The 17,954-nt window shown below is 45.8% G+C and overlaps 1 protein-coding gene across 4 annotated transcripts in view; it reads right to left on the bottom strand.

Moving 5' to 3' along the window:
* Positions 1-17,954, bottom strand: part of LUZP1 (leucine zipper protein 1) — an 80,864-nt gene that overhangs the window by 19,660 nt on the left and 43,250 nt on the right. For all 4 annotated transcript variants that reach the window (XM_033115973.1, XM_033115972.1, XM_033115975.1 and 1 more), the window contains exon 2: positions 6,211-6,315. The gene's annotated coding sequence lies outside the window, so the exon portion shown is untranslated. The remainder of the gene's footprint in view (positions 1-6,210; positions 6,316-17,954) is intronic.

Here is a 17,954-nt window from a genome sequence, read left to right on the forward strand (position 1 = left end):
GTAAAATCATCTCCCGACAAACTCTTAATCGTCTTTTAGGAAGTGAGGAGTTCAGATTACACACAGACCAATAATAACCAACGGGTACAAAGGGAACAAATAAAGGACAACCACAGACGGAGCAGTACCATAGTACAGCCAATATAGGAAGTACTTAATGTAATGCTTTCTCTAGGGATCCCAGACCTTAAACAAATTACTTCTCTGAGGTTTTCTCATCTATACGAATACGTGGAAATCCCCAGGCGTGTCAGACACTTAGGAGAACGCCTTGCGCATCAGTCACGACAAACAGTAGCCAATACCATCATTCTGTCCAGCCTCCACGATAACCTTGTGCGACAGGAATCCTCCGACTTGCCCAGGGTCACAGCTAGTAAGAAGGTAGCCAGATTCTCCAAAGAATGCTACCCATTTGGCCAAGTCACTGATTTTTCTATGCATCAGCTCCTTCCTTGGAAAAAATAAAAGAATATCAATCCAACCTACCTCACAGCAAAGAAAGTCAGCAAAAGCACTTCGAAAAGTCCCATGTATACGTAAGGAGAGTTTCACCAGGCAGAATCCTCCTAAAAATAGCACTTGGCTCAGATCAGCCCTCCACCCAGGGAAAACAGGGCAATGGATCCAAAATGAGTTGAGTGTCGCTTATCTCTGCCCTTTTGGCCCTGAGTACTGTATAGCCAAAGAAAGAAATGCTTTGCTTCCTCCAGGACTATCCACCAAGGGAAGCGGGCGAGCCTCTCTTCCCAGTGCCGCCCCACGCAGTGAAATTTGTTTATTCAGTAGCGTCTATGGAACATCTGTGATACACCAGCATTTGCCAGGTGCTAGAGAGAGATCCTTAAGACCTCACCCTTGTCTTCAAGGAATCAGAAAGAAGAACAAATTATAAACCAACAGTAAAGAAGCCTCCCTGACCATCTTACCTACCACAGCACCCTGGTTTCTTACCGATTTTTTGCTTAGCACATTTTACTGCCCAATATATATACATTGGAAGCTCAAAAGAAGTGATTAATTGTGCCTGAGGGTGGGGTGTGGGAAGGCAATTGTTTACAGTAAACCTCAGCAATCAGAGGCAAGTGAAGAGAAGGGTAGCTCGTATCCTATAAGGCCAACTACACACACACACACACACACACACACACACACACACACACACACAGATGTCTGGCTCGGTTCCAATTCATACTGGAAAGCTACAGCACCAATTGTCTCTCCTCCGGGGCTCCTTTCTGCCCAAGTTCTTAAATCCAGTTCCAAGGGGCCCTATAAGGCAGTTTACAGCTCCTCTTGCCCTAGTGGGCCAGGAAGGTCTGAAACAGAACATAATCAAACTTGCCCTACCCTTTCCCCAGCACAGCTGCCATGATTCACTTCCTGTTCCCAAGTCATTTAAAGCAGGGGGTTGGTAAACATATACTTTCAAGTTTAATAGTATTCATGGAAGTATCCAACTTAGTTTTTTAGTAAATCTTTTAGGCTTTGTAAAACCTAAGGTCTCTGTCCCAACTACACAACTCTGCCATGGTAGCTATACACAACATATAAGCCAACGGTGTGGAGGTGTTTCAATTAACCTTTATTTACAAAAACAGGCAGTGGGCCTGTGGCCCATTTGCCAACCCGGACCTAAAGGAAAATAGGACTATTTTTAAGCAGCTTCATTCTGACCGTTTTCTAGTTCCCTATCTTAAAACCTTAGGCTGTCCACATCTCACCACCGCTTCCTGGGTGTTTCTATTTCATGACTGGGCTCAGATGATCTTTCCCAGAATCACAAATTCATGCATTTTAGAGATGCAAACCCCAGGGTCCGTAGCGCAGCTGGCATGCAGACATTCTCCAGGTTGGGAGGGTTCAGAGGTGTCTGAATCCACCTTCCACTCCACGCAGAAGTTACCTATTTATTCAGCTCCCATTCAAACGCTTCCAGTGACAGGAAGGACACTCCTTTCCTCCCAAGGCAACTCATCCCATCTTTAGACAGCTCTAAGGTAGGAGATCCTACTTATCTTTTCCTCCTCAGCCCATTTAACCACTTGACTACAATTCTGATTTACTGTCTTGACTTTTTACTAGGGCAGATCCACATCAGGAATCTGTGTTTTTATGTTTGTAGCTATTTTATGCGGCTGTCTGTCCAGCACAAGGTGCAAACAAAACAAGGCCGCACTTGGGCAACTTGAAGTAATTCAGCGGGACTGATGTGGGATGCCCAGGGGAAGAGCTGAGCAGGCAACTGCCAGGCTGGAGTGTAGACAGGGCACAGCACAGAAGCCCAGGAGGAACAAGTCTAGAGCTGACCTTTCTCCCCGATCCTCTCCCTTCCCGCCTCCCTGCCCCATTCTGATAGGGAATATCTTTCCCTGCAGCACCTGTTCTCTGAAGCCTTTTCAAACAGCCCCTCCCCCAACAGAAATGCATCACCTTGAACTCGTAGCTGCTTCTATCACTGTACCCACGACACTTACTTGCCTATGCATTTGTATTCCCCTACTGAGCTCTGAGCTATGCCAGCGGGGGCTGTGTCATCTTTATTTTTCTGTCCTAGCCACTACATACCGTGATGGGACAAGGTAAGCACCTTATGAAGGAAACAGTCCCACTGTATTCTGCACTGGCCAACTCCATCTAGGGAACTGTTTTCAGATCTGGGCACTACATTCAACACAGACACAGCCTTCATGCCAAAGGTCGCAAACGCAAAGAGATCAGGCTGATAATGTGAGTGACAGCCTGGTAGGACGCTGGCTAAGAGGGAAACGCAGCCATGAATTCCATTTTAAAAAAAAGAAAAGGAAATAAAACGACCACTGTGTAGACTCTCCAAAACACACACTGACACGCCTGTGAGAGAATCTGCAAATTAGCAACCTGTTTGGAACAAAGGGGCTTAAGCAAGGGAGTAACACGGTCAGAACAGCATTTCTGAAAGAACATTCTAACAGGATAAACTAGGGTGCTATTGTAATCGCCAAGGCAAGAGACAGGATAAGGGCCCGAACTACACAGGAGCGACGTGGTAAAGGGGTGAGTGAGGGTGGATCTGGCCGATCCAGTTTTCAGAATGGAGCCCAGGACGGCAGGAACGAATCTGGCCGCAGCATTACCAGTATGTAGGTTCACACTGAATTTTTTCCAAATAAATTGCTATTAAATCTAATTAATAACCTAAATATGGAGCTTATTTCTTTGGCAGGCAGTACGGCGGCACCATGATTAAAGATTACAGACGGTGAAGCCAGACAGCCTCAATTCAAACCCTGATTTTGCCACTTACTAGCTGTGTGACCCTGGCTAAGTGACTTGACTTCTCTAGGCTTCAATACCTACCTTAAAGAGTTACTGTAACTGTAAATGAGTTCATACATGAAGTGCTTAGACTAGTACCCGGTCCATCTTAAGTGCCATGTGTAAGTTTAAGCTTCAGTTATTATTTACTATTTGTTGCATTTCAACTTGAAAGTTAGTTGCAATTGTCTACAACGTTTGCTACTCCTTCCAGCGGGCCACCATTGGCTATCTATAAATCTGATAAGCATGTCTTCTCTCTGTCTTCATCCAAATTGATGTTCAAATTGTTAAAATACAACCAAGAGCAGCCCTCCAGAATGTCACTGAAAACAGCCTGTCTAGATAAACGGATCTAGCAATCGGAATTGCACAATACCTGTGTGCAAGCCAGCCCAAATTTTTCTTTGTTTTGGGATCACATGAAAAAATGTTAGATACCTAATTTTAGCTCTTAAGAGACACATTATCTTTCTAGCACATTCCTGATCCCCCAGACTACGAACCTTTTCAAAAATGAACTGTCCTGATACATATTAAAGTGCTATATGGTAATTCTCTCTGGGTGGTGTGGGTTTTCTCTTTATTCGCTAATATTCCTATAATAAACTTGCACTGACTTTATAGTTTAAGTAAAATCATGGCAAAGCTTAAAGAAAGACAAGAATTATTATGACTCATTCTGAGTGAACACAAGCTGGCTTCTACGGGTCACTGTGTTCTTATCCTTTGCTCAGTCAGTTTTAGAATTTTACTAGGGATCACTTGTCAAGTTTCCGACGATACCCTCAAATCCATGTAACCTACAGATTAACTACAGATCAATCAAACATCTCTACAAGGAGAATGAGAATGACTCTGCCTTCAAAATATGTCCAGAATGCATTACTTCCTGGTCACCCCCCAACTACCACCCAAGTCTGAGCCGCCGTCTTCGTTCCCTGCACTACTGACCACTGCAAACGCTTCCACATCTGCTCTCCCTGCTTCGGCCACGGCCCGCCTTTCCCCACCCTCCAGTCTGTTCTCCCACAGCAACGAGTAAGCCTTGCAAACCTAAGTCAAAACACGTCACTCCGGTTCTCCACTCTCCAGCGGCTCCCACCTCCCTTAGAATGGACACCAAAGGTCCTGCCTGTCCCTAAGGCCCAGCGTGATCTGGGTCCCATGACTTCTCTGCTCTTATCTCCTACTGCTCTTTCCCTACTACTCCACTCCAGCACATGACGGGCCTCGGACATGACAAGTCACACCCATACCTCAAGGCTCTTCCTCCTGCTGCTATTCCCTCTGCCTGGGATGCTGCTCTCCCAGATACCTGCCTGGCTGGATTGCTCACTTCTTTCAGAACTTGGCTTAAAATATCACCTCATGGGAGGCCTTCCCTGATCACCTGATATGAAGCAGCAATTTCTCAGCTCAACAGTCTCTCTCACCTTAATCTGCTTTTGTTCTTCTGAGCACATATCACGTAATGGACCTTATTTATCCATTTACCTGTTTGTTTGTTTGTTTGTTAATATTTAGTTACTAATTTATTTTTATCTGTTTCTTCCCATTAGAAAATAATCCTTGAGAGCAAGGACTTTTCCTGTTTTGTTTAATGCTGTATACTTAGTTCCAAGCACTGTGTAATGCATGTAGTAAAGTGGTCCATTTCATCAGCGGCACACAAGCCCCAGTTTACAGCAAAATCCTCTATGTATAACAGGTATGTGGAATAAGTTTGTTGATAAAAAGGATTATCTCTGTCCCTCCTCCCCCATTCACCAAGTGTATTTAAAAACATTGGTGCACCAATAAAAAGAGACTAAAGTATCCTCACCAAGACCAATGAACAAATGAATACAGTTGCCACTCCACCCAACCAGAAATTAATTTCATAAACCAGTTCCCTGAGGTAGGAAATTGCTCCAGGGGAAGGAACACAACAAGAATCCTGAACCAACTAACAGGGCAAGAGTCTGCCTAGAAGTTTCCCACTCCCTCAAGAAGAGCTCTCCACGGTCCCTAACTAAGCCTATTGCCCAGGAGCGGTAACCGTGAGAGTGAAAGGTCTTGCTAAGATTCCTTTCCTACGCCCAGTACTCCTCTTCCTAAAACCCAATTGCCAGGCTCTTTGTCTGGTTGCCCTATTGCTCTACCTTCCCCGAGAACCTTTCTCGAACAATTACCCAGCTACCACCGACCACCAAGACCACCTTCTCCACTCCCCAGTGGCTCCCATCTTAGAAGAAAACGCACTCCAGAGTCTTGCCCTGGCTCCAAAGCCCTCTGGGAACTCCCTGTTCTGTTTGGTTAGTACTCTCCACCGCCTGGGTCAACAACCACCAATAAGATACCAGCACACAGAACCCACAAAGGGCGCGGATAAAGAGCTAGTCGTCAACTGAAAGGGTTTTTCTAATTTATTCATTTTGTTTTGCTTTTGAAAGGTTATGTCAGTCACTGCCTCAATCAAAAAGTACCTTTCTCAAAAGAGAGATGTTCAAGTACAATGAAGATAACCCAGGTTTGAAATCGAGTCCTACCATTTACTACCTGTGTGAACCAGAGAAGTTATTTAATTGTTACGGTGATAATAACAGCACTTCCCTCATAGGGGTGGGATAAATATTAAGGCAGGTATGTATGTCAAATAGAACTGGGCCCGGCCTATAGTAATGATTCAGTAAATGGCAGCCAGGCCTATTTCTCAAGGTTGTCAACTTCATGCAAGGATTTTCCTTCATTAGGTTGGCTGGTTGACGAAATGAGAAACCATGTAAAGTACTTAACATAGCATTTGGTTCAGAACAGATCGTCAACAAATACTAACTTCTCTCCCTCTCTCATAACGATGGAAAAATAGTCGATGGCAGGAACAGCCTATTTCTATGAGTGTGGCCAGGTTTCACTGTACAACACACTTACCATTTAGGTAATTTAAGCTTTTCCGTCAGTGCTTCTGGCAGTTCCCCCAATGCTCACTGTCCTGGAATCAGTCACTCTGTCTTTCCGTGGCAGTTGTCTCTTGACCTGGATAGAATATACACAAAAAGGAAGCGATAGGTAAAACATGAATCGTACCAAGGCTGAGCTGACCCAAAAGCGCGTCCCAAAGACCACGATGCACAGCTCGCTGTCAGAAAAGAGACAAGGCAGGATCTGAGTCTGGATCCAGACCTGAAGGAAGCAGGCTCTCTCCTTCTCGGGGGAGGAGTCTGGCCCAGGGAACGTCCCCTTTCCTAGCAGATGAGCCGGTCCCAGGGTAGACGATGTTTTTCCTTAAATCAACAGGCCTACCTACACTCCTCAACAGTCTAAAAATTCATATGACATCTTACAGCGGGGAAGGATCTCAGAATCCACTAGTGCGATGCCCTCATTTTAAGGAAGGAAACTGAAGCTTGGAAAGGGTGAGTCACACAACGGCTTAGGGCTGAAGTCAGATTCTACTAAAAATAAGATGTTCTGGAAGATGGGTAAGCGGGGGGAGCCTCTGTCGGGTATCTACCACACCCTGGGCAACATATTTTATGTTTCATATGAGACAACAATACAATGTTACCCCCTTATAGATAAAGAACCTAAATGTCAAGCAGTCAAGGGACTTGTCCAAGGGCTTACGGCTTGCTAGTAAATGGCAGGCAGGATTCAAACCCAAGTATGTCTGACCTCAAAAACTACTTCACCAAGCTGACTCCCGCTGGGTGGCCTCCCAGACGGGGTGGTCCTCAAAAGGGCCCCGAGCCACCCCGGTATCGCCCAGAACTACAAATAGATACAGCTTCTCTGTTTGCAAAGTTACCCTTTGGTTTTGTTACGAGCCTTCTCTCTACAGGAAAGCTGAAAAGCCTAATAACCTGCTGAATCTTACCCCTAAAATTAGACAGGAGTTACTAAAGTGGAAGACCTGGGTCAAACTTTTGTCTATCCTAGTCTTGAGGAAGAATGGAAAGATGGCTTCTAAGTTAGTGGTGAAGCCAAAACTTTTGTCCATGGTCTTACAAACTGGGCCCTTCTTCTTTCATCACAGCCACCCATCCCTCCGTTCCATCTCCTGCAGACCACCTTTTGACTTCCTTCCAAGGCTTCTGGTCCTTCTAATCTAATTTCCACCTCTCCATCACCAAACCGGTAACATACACAGAATAGAATCCACCCCTACCTCTATCACCCAACAGACGTAGGAGGCTACAATTAAGATGGAGAAATAACAAAATGATAGTTTTTTTAATCAGCTTTTTAAACAAGGTAAGGACCTGAAACTTCAAGCCAGTAAGATCTGAAAAGAATTATTGATAAGCAATGAAAATAGCTAGAAAAAAGTAGGAAAAAGGGATCTGTCCCAGGGGCAGCCCCAAGGGATGGCCTGGGTGGGTGTGTGGGAGAAGCGTTAGCTCTCCCTCCCTGCCACACACACTTCCAAAAAGGAGTCAGTCTAAGTAAATTAAGTGTGAGCGTTTTTCAAACAGCTTCAGAACTGGTCCACAGACCTATCCAGCCCTCACCCATCCATCACCTACCTGTTTCCTGCCCCCTCCCCACCCACCTTACACACACACACACACACACACACACACACACACACCCTTCCTCTACATAGACTAGAACTCCTACATACAAATTCTGAACTCCAAGAAGTGGCCACATAAATCTGATCTATCTCCACTGAGGACTCTGCAGCCCTAAGAGTGAAAGCAGCACCCCTCCTGACAGCTACTGCCCCCCTCCCCACCACACACCGCACTGCCCAGTTTGCCAGCAAATGACCAAGGCCCAGGGACCTATTCTCTTCAAACAGGATTGAATGCACTGCCAACACTCCAACAAACAGGAACTCCACGTGACCCTGATTTGCTTTCAGCTGTCTCCATTCCCCCGCTTATTTCTCAGGGTGGGAGCAAGCAGCAAATGACATCTTGCCTTTGCTTCTGAGTGTCATTCACGTCTTGCACCCTCAGCTGTGTCCCCACAAACAAGAGGCTGAGGACACACCCCCAAACCCCTCAGTGCTGCCCCTTCAGAGACCTTTCCACCCTGACAGACGCACCCACACCACTTCCCTCAGGCATCTTTTCTGTGCTTCTTGTCACTGTTGGTGGTGACAGTGGTGTCGAGCGCACGCATCTGTCTGTGGAACAGCAGAAATGAAAGAACCCTCACAGATCACGGAGAGGCCATCGCCTCGTTTTCAAGAGCAAAAAGCGGGTCCCAGGCAGAAGAGACCTGCCCAAAGCTGCAAAGCAAGGTCACGCGAACACGGTTGGGTCCACCTGAGATGACGACCAGCCACACGGAGGAGATGCGCCCGGCCGTCCTCACGGGCCGCTGGAGCTGCCAGTGCTCTCAGATGGGCATCGCTCTTGTTCCCAAAACACTTTGCTACTGGATAAAATGCTAGCAGATTTTGGAGAGAAGCCGAAAATTGGAAGGGACTACCGTGTTTCCCCGAAAATAAGACCTAGCCAGACAATCAGCTCTAGTGCATGTTTTGGAGCAAAAATTAATATAAGACCCGGTATATTATAAAGTACATTATATATATTATATATATCATATTATACTAATTACATTATATTATACCACACTAATATTATATTATTATTTATTATATTATAGACCTGGTCTTATATTGTAGTAAAATACGACCGGGTCTCATATTAATTTTTGCTCCAAAAGATGCATGAGAGCTGATAGTCTGGCTCGGTCTTATTTTCGGGGAAGTACGGTAGCATGGGATGAATTCCCACTGTTGGAGCTTTGATCTAAGGGTTGTCCAGCTGAGGTTCCGGTTAAAAAAACAAATCCTAGGCTTTCTATCCAGAGGAACCAGAAGACAGAGCCCAGAGCAGCCAGATAATGGGAAGTAAGAAAGAAGAGAGCCAGAGAAGGCGAGTCCCAGGTCCTGCGTGTAAACTCTGCCCAAATCTCTAGCTGACCCCTGAACCTTGCAATGCACAGGGCAGAACCCAAGGACCTCGGCTAAGGACGAAGAACTAGGCTGAGATATGAACTGCCACCCACAGCAGGTGAGGCAAGAGTTTGCCGACTAAAATGAAAACATCAACAGAGACCAGAGCGTTAGAACCACATAGAACATTCGCATTCATTCATGGTCAGGACACAATCCCAAATTACATCAAGAAGTAGAAAAATTAAGCCCTCTGCAAAGGAAAAGACAATGCACACAGGGCAATTCCAAGATGAGCCAGATGTTGGGATTAGCAGACAAGGATATTAAAGCAGCTATTGTAGCTAAGCAGAGAAACTGCATTTTTTTAAAGTGGCAATCTTAAAACAGACAAGCAGTATCTGAAATTTTAAAAATTCACTGAATGAGCTTACGAACAGAATGGAGGCGACAGAGGAAAGAGTCAATGAAACTTGAAGACAGATCGATGGAAATTATCCGAACCGAAATAACTCTGGGTCAATAACTCTGCAGTCTCTAGAAAAACCACCCTTAAACCTTTCAGCTGAGTGTACACAGTGATATCTTTACTTTCTATTATCAGAAAAACTGACCTCAGAGAGAACCAGAATGACTAGGGATCACAGAGAAACCATTACCTGCAATTCTGTTGGACCAGCGCCCCCTCATTTACTAATTAACCTCTTGAGGTCATCCAGATATAAGCAAAGAAGAATGTGTGAAGGTGGAAAATGAGAAGACAGAATAAAAACTTAAACCCGAGACACCTTAACCTCCACAGACCCAGGAGTCAAATCTACGGCCCCACTGGGTATATTGAGAAGCTAGGAGACAGGTTTATTTCCCCTGCAATTGCTAAGGCAGCATCCTTAGGGTGTTCAGGGGAAAAGCCACAAGGGATTTTAAAGTTTTTTTTCTGTCCTATTCAGTCTCTTCCCCCAAAAAGCCAAGCCGGTAAACGGGCTGACGACAGGACGGGGTGGGTCTGGGGCTGACGAGAGCCAGCAGCTTTACGAGAGCCAGCCTAGTGCCACCGAGGTTGGTAAAAGCAGCTAAGCTAAATGCCATCACTGACCAGCTTCCCACACTCAGGTCGCTGCATGTTGGCGCTCAGGACACTCGAGGGAAAAGTGGAGGAAGAAACATCAGCTGAAGACATGTGGGTTTCTGTAAGCCCTGCCGTTTTCGGATCCCCCTCCTCCCACCTCTCACCCCACCTGCCCACAAGGGAAGAGAATCCAGAGCAAGTGCTCTTTTCTGACTAAAGTGGGGAACAGAAGAAGAAAGAAGAGATGCCCCCTGAGTTTAAAGAACCTTGGTCGGGGAGTTCTGCCCCTAACACGCTGTCGGACCTCAGAGAAAGTCTTTTTTTATACTCTCTGGGTCTCAGTTTCATCAGCTGAACACAAAAGTCAGACAAAATGACATCTTTATCCATACTACCTCCATCTGCCCTTGAGAAACTATAAATAATAGGTCTCAAAAGGCAGATGTGGAGACAAGTCCATTCATTTGATTCGTTAGAACAGCTCAAGCTTATACGGCTATTCAAAATTTTTTAAGCATAATAAACTCTTATTAATTCCAAAAGTGTGTTAATAACAGAGATTGCAATACCTATGTATGCTGGACTGCTGAAATAATGTCTTTCTGTTTCTAATTCTCCCAGGATAACTTTTTTATCCATGTAACTCTCGGGATAAGAAGGCAGATACTCTTATCCCCCATATGACAGACGAGCAAACACACTAAGAGACGTGTGACCCTTAGAGGAACCTTACAGAAACAGAGACAGGACTAGAATCCAGTAATCTCATCTCTGAGCTTCCAGGGTTTTTTCCACCTTACGAAAGAAACCTTACCTAACGAAGAACCAAGAGTACGAACAAGACTGGAATTGGAAGGAAAGGATTTAAAAACTTTCAAGCACTTTGGAAGCACTTATTAATAAACAATTGGTAAGACTGGCTTGTGATTACGGCATCTATGGAAAAGCAGGCCCCAGACCGCCACCTGGCTTTCGTTTCTTTCTCTAACAAGTAGTGTCTAATTGAGACTCGGCTTCCTTGCAATCAGCCCGTGTTTGTGGGGTACAGCAACAGAACCACGTGTCTAACAGTGTGGGTTACTCACCTGCTTTAAGACAGCTGGCTGAATCAGAAGGACACGAGGGCTCCCTTTAACCCCTAGAAGTCTTACCACTACCACCGTGTCAAGGGGCCACAAGGATTAAACCAGGTAATGGCCGATAGGGCGAAACAGCAAGTCACAGCAATGACCCTTAGAAGAAAGGCACCAGAAGAGCTTTTCTTGCCTAACTTAATCTCACAGTAACCCATCAGGTAGACGACCTTGTGTCTATTTCATAAATGAGGAAGAAACAGAGGCTCAAAGTCACATAACTGGATCAGTGGATTCTCGCCTAGGTATTTGTGCCCCAGAATTTGCTTTCTTCTCCCCATTATACCACCTCCCTAAGGAATTATCTCAGATCTTACAAGAAAGTCGGTCCTGATCCACAGCCCAAACACCACAAGCCTGCATAAGACTAATGAATCAATATCTCTCTCTCTCTCTCTCTCTCTCTCTCTCTCTCTCATCCCTCCAAATACTGAATGACTACAGTGCATCAAGCTATGAGTTAAACACGGGATAAAACAGTGAGTAGAAAGACCTGTCTTGTGGCATTTACTGTACAACGCAACAGAAAAAAACATTGATGAAAGATCATACTATTAAATAGAAATTATATAAAATGCAATTGATGGAACCTACCCGCTGAGGGAGATCTAAGAAGGCTCCCACTAGTGGTGAGAACGTTCCAAATAGAGACGAGGGACCTGGTGAGCTTGAGGAACTCAAGGAGATCTCTCTGGGGACCAAAGAAGGGGAGTCAAGCCGACGGCATGAGGCAACGCTGGAGAGGTATGGAGAGAGCCAGGCCATTAGAGGCCAAATTACAGATGTGGGTCTTTAGCCAAAGAGGTACAGGAAGTCATTTAAGTGTGAAAGAAGGATAAGATGTGTGTTACAAAGATCTCTTTGGCTTCAGTAGGGACAGTAGATGGAAGGAGGTAAGAATGATGCCCAGAGAGCAGCGAGGAGGCTGGTTCCGTGGTCCAGGAAGGACGATGGAAATACAGCCAACAATACTGGGTACCTACAGGGCACTCGCTATGTACCAGCCACTGTTCTAGGCACTTTATAGGAATTAATTTCATCTTTTTAACAACTCTGTGCAACAGATCCTGTCATTCCCCATCTTACAAGAGGAAAGAGGTTACGTAATTTAACGAATTACATGCTCCCCCTTCGTGTTCTGGCTTCCCTCACAATCGGTCCCTTGCAAACACCTTTACTTCACATCCCCGCCCCCCCGCCGCCCTTCTTCATATTCAACTAGTACAACTTCTCCTCAATAAACCGAACTAACCACCACTCCAGGCCTACACCAAGCAGCTAAGTTGTAAACTACGGAAGTTGTGTCTCTAGAGAAATACAACTACATTGGCTGGTGTTTTAGTTTTGTTGTTTTCTTCATTAAGAGTTTATGTGAGCCAAAGTGACGCCATATGGTCAAGCTCCCGCATGCTCCCCATTGACTGGTTATTTTAAATGTATCCCCACAAATTCCAAACAGGTCCCTCGGCGCTGCCAGCATCCTGTGACATCTCCCTTAGTAGGTTCACGTCCTACTCTTCAAAGTGATCCTTTCACATCTTTCTCTCTCAATAACCCTCCAGCCCCTATCAGCTAATAACTGCCACCGAGAAGCAACATTCAGGCCATCGCCTTCCCAACTCCAAATCTAACAACATACCAGCCCTCTGCTTTCCCTGTTAGAAGGAAGAGTCTTCGTTGGTATATAAAGTACAACTTTGCTATCTGTTATGGAGCCAATTCCCTCTTATCTTCAGGTGCAAACATCCCCACTGTCTCTTACGTCACCGTTTTTCTCTCTAGACTCATGCCCGTCAGCATACAAACATGGTGCTCAAAGCGCGGCCCACAAACCACCACTGGCTCAGACCAGGGACCGAGAGGAAGCATTTAGACGTCTGTGCAGCACGCTGACAATGCGGCCACATCCACGCACATGGTCCGCGGACTTCTCCAACAGGGTCCAAACCAGTAAGAGTGTTGATGAACTCAAGTCACATGTGGAGTGGACTACGTACAAATCAGACATAGTGGGACCACATGGAGGTCCTGGACAGATTAGGAAACCATCAACTGGTCCTGCATCGCAGGCAGCTTGCCAAGTGCCCTCTAGAAAGGGCTTCTCAAACTGGAATGTGCGCACACGTCAGCTGGGGTCTCATTACAATGCAGGTCTGGGGTAAGGCCTGAGTCTGTACTTCCACCAGGTTCCCAGGTTGACCCAGAGGCCACCTCTGAGAAGTGAGATTCTAGAAATTCCCATCTTAAAAACCAAAAAAAAAAAAAAAACAGAAACAATAAGCTCTTTCTGAACCCCTCCTTCCAGCTCCCTCAGCCGCAACGTCTCTGCTTCTCTTTACAGCAAGGCCTCCTGGGAGAGCAGTCTCTACTCTTCATTTCCTTCCTCCTCTTCCCCCGGTTCACTCCAGTCAGGCTTCTGTCCTCGACATTCCACTGAAACGGCTCTTCATGGTCAAGGCCCAAATTCCATGGTCACACTTCTTTGAACTCAAAACATCACTTAAGACAAAGAACAGCTCTTTCTCCATGGAAACACTGTCTTCCTCGGTTCCCGGATATCATACTTTCCTGACCTCCTTCCTCCTCCCCTGGCTCATCCTGAGTCTTCTGTGCTGGCGCCTTCTCTGCCAGTCCTGAGACCTCTTCTCTTTATCTGCAGCCGCCCTTCCTTGGGTAATCTCATCCCGTCCCATCCTTTTTCATGTTAATGACTTCCCAATGTTTACCTCCTGCGCTGATCCCCCTGAGCTCCAGAAGCACTTCCAACAGCCTACCTGACACCTACTGAGACGTCTAACAAACATCACAAAGCCACACAGTCTCATATTCTTGATGATATTCACCCTCCAACCTTCTCTCCCCAAACCCAGGCTTCTCTGAATCCTTCCCTATCTCCCTTCACTGCACCACCATTCATCCAACTGCCCAGGCCGCAGACCTGGAATCCTTCTGGATTTTCCTGTCCCTCACACTGCACATGAAAATTCATCAGCAAGTCTAATCAACTCAATTTCCAAATTTTCCTGCATCGGTTCTTCTGCTCTTTCCATCGCCTAGTTAGGACTCCAGTGAGTCCAAGCTACTGGATTCTCACCCCACCGACTTACCATAGACTCCTTAAGCGTGCCTGCTACCAACCGTCCCCAGACAGAGCGTTCCCCAAATAGGCAAATTCAATTTCTAAAAAGTGAATCAGATCAAGACTCTATCCTGCTTAAAAACAACGAAACACTTCTAAAGGCTTTCCCTTTCCCTTAGAATAATCCAAAGTCCACACCATAGCTTCCAAGGCCCTATAGGATGTGGCCCCAATCACCTCTCTGCCCTCATCTCCCACCAGGTCCCTTCCTCACTTCCTGTTTCTTGCACACACTGTGTTCAATCTGCGCCCTTTAACACCTCCGTAAAAACTTGACCAGCCGATATAAAGTAACTCAACCTCTAACAACAGCGCCCTGATTTACACTCGCTCACCCGAGCACTTAACCTTAACGGATATTTTGTTCATTTTTTTACTTCTTGTCTCCGCCTCCCCACGCCTATGCCCACATTCTGTCCAGCTCATCTTTATGTCCCAGCACCTAGAACAGCGCCTGGCTGACCACAGAGGGGTCTTTGGCATGACCTGGGGGAACGACCTGGGCTAGGGACATAAATTTATGAGTCACGGGCACAGAGGTGTGGTTACTAACACCAGTGGGGTAGATGAGATCACCCAGGGAGAAGAGAGGAGGGCCAGGGAGAGCAGAACATTTAATAGCTGTAGAAAGGATGCGCCCGTAAAAACAACAGAGGAAGAATAAGTGTTATGTCACTGTGGCTAAAAGAAGAGAGTTTCTTTATGGAAGGAAGGAGTAGTCAAGCATGTCAGCTTAAATCTTAAAAATTAAAGATTGACAATGTCAGCTGAATTCAGCTTCGTGGAGGACGTTATATTAGTGACGTTATATTAGATAAGGTGGCGTTACAGTGAAACGATAGGGGCAGAAGCCAGATGGGAGCAGGCTGAGTAAACGGAGGCGGTGAATGCAGACGGCTTTTTAGAAAAGTCTGGCTGTTTCAAAGCAAAGGTGATAGATTAAAGAGAATGCTGGGCGAAGGAAGAGTTGCTGTGTCTGTTTCTGTTGAATGGAGGGACATCCTAGAGCTACAGCCTGTACGAGCTGTAAGTCGCCCAAAGGTTTCACACCTTTGTACCCTCACACCTGACTCAGAATGCCACTTCCCTCGGACCGATTCATACGTCCCCCGAGGATCCATCTAGAAGCTTTTGTTTATATAACACATACATCTCATCTCCCTTACCACAATGGAAGATAAAAACGCCCTTCTCCACACCTTTCCTTGGTGCTGTCAGGAACAGAACACGGGGCTGTGCGTACTAGAGGGACGGAGTTTAAAGGTTTTCTGCGGCCATTTTAATTTGAATGCACATTTTGGGGGCGGCATTGTTGTTCTACCTCTACCAAGAAGCTCCTTTCCATTTCATGGCCTCTAGAGAACGTCTCTTCGTCTCTATTCCGCACTGCCTGCTGCCCAGGCAATGTTCTGTAATGGAAAGAGCACACGTGGGCTCGGAAGCCAGGGAATCTGAGTTCCCACTATAATTCAGTCACATGACTTTAGGTGATTCAACTCCACAATCTCAGCTTCTTCAAGTGCATATAGAGATTATAATATCTAAACTTCATGGGGCTGATATAAAGCTTATATGACAATACATATGAAGTGCCTAAGCACATAAGGCCTGACATAAAATATATTCTATAAATGTTAATTCAGTGTTCTTCTCATCACCGTTCTGATTAAGCCTTACATCCCCTGCACATTTTTATTTAGTTTCTCCTTCCCTTTTATTTAGTTCCCTTTTATTTAGTTCCTTTCCCACGGAGCCCTTGGGAAAGAAACCTTGAAAAATAACTTGCTCAGTTCCAGCAGAAATAACTTTAAAGAAGTACTAAGAGGGTGGGTGGCTGGGTGGCTGCAGCCAGAGGTTTAACCAGGCAGCATCAGAAAGGGCAGGAAGGACACCAGAGGCAGAAGAAAGGGTCAGGCTCCCTGCCAGGTTCCCGCAGCTCCCCATCCAGTTCCTTCCTATAGCCATCGCTGTGTCTCTTCATTTCATTCTTTCAGAACGTCATGCTGACAAGTCTCAAGTCAATGTCCGCAGTATGAAAAACAAACAAAACAAAACAGCAAGCATACACACACACACACACACACACACACACACACACACGCGTGCAGCAGTACAAAGGGCCAAGGAACCCTGAATCCTAGTCTTGTCACTCTGATTTACTGGTTCTGTGACCCTTGCAGAATCACTGCAATTCTGAGCAGTTTCCACATTTGTGAAATAGAAACAATAGGTTTTGACTGCAAGGTTGTAAGGATCAAATGAAATAATGGTACGTGGAAGTACTTTGTACACTATAAAACATGGTTATTGGTATATTACAGGCACACAGAGCAGTGACAGAGTCTACTGTAGGCCAGTGTAGGCGTAAGTTTTACTGAGAAAGCCCTCGGTTCTGGAGTACTGTCCAAGGCCACCTATGTCCCCCTCAAGTCCTCCTGTCCCCAGCAGCTGGACAATGTACGTTCTTTCTAATTTCACTTGATTCCCTTTTCTTAGTGAGGTTTCTTGAGCTTCTCTGACCAAATGGCTCCATGTCCCCAAAACGGTAAAGGTCACTTGTCCTGATGATCTCTCAGGGTTATGTTTTGGCTCTAACATTCCAGTCTCCATCCCACGCTCCCGTATCTCCACCCGAGCACTGTCCAGTCTCCTTAGCATCACGGCTTTACATCACCTCCTAAGGAGAGGGCAGGAAGTTGTCTCACGGACGTTTACATTCCACACACCACTAACGTGGAGATTTGCACACAGAAAGGACTCACAAGTATTGGTTGAATTGACTCAATGCTCATTTCTAATTTTTCGCACTTACTGTCCATACCACATGACAATTACAGCCTATCTTCTTATTCTTTTGTGCTCCTTTTGTGCCTCCATACGCCTGGCACAGTGTGAAACACATCGTCCACATTTTTTTAAAGAACCGGTGACGAGTTCTTTTCTTGATCAAGGTGAAAAAGCACAAAACCAATGAACCTATCCCACCTACGATTTTTAACAACCAGCTTTGGTTACTGACATCTACCAGTGGGTCACAGAAGGACATTCCATGACAGAGTTATCACACTGATAGAGGCCAATGAAATGCAGGAGTTGGGGGGCCTTTTTCTCCCCAGTGGCGTCAATAATATGGTAAAAAGGCAAATATTTTGATAGCCAGCAGACAGACCTGGACTCTAGAGTGCGGCAATCTCTACCGTGGCTCCCAGTGACCCCCACATGCTCTGTGTGCCACCCCCCCTTATGGGTGGGCTGGAGCTGACGACTTTTGCCTAATGAAGACAACAGGGCAAGAGGTAGGAGAGGTCACTCTGAGATTAGGTGTAAAAGACGGTGAGTTCCTTCTCACTGCCACTCTCTCGTCGGCTCTTGCTTGCTTGGAGGACACTAGCTACTATGCTGAAGGGGCCCATGTGGCAA

The sequence above is a fragment of the Rhinolophus ferrumequinum genome, chromosome 9 (genome assembly GCF_004115265.2).
Source record: "Rhinolophus ferrumequinum isolate MPI-CBG mRhiFer1 chromosome 9, mRhiFer1_v1.p, whole genome shotgun sequence".
In the NCBI taxonomy this organism is placed as follows: Eukaryota; Metazoa; Chordata; class Mammalia; order Chiroptera; family Rhinolophidae; genus Rhinolophus; species Rhinolophus ferrumequinum.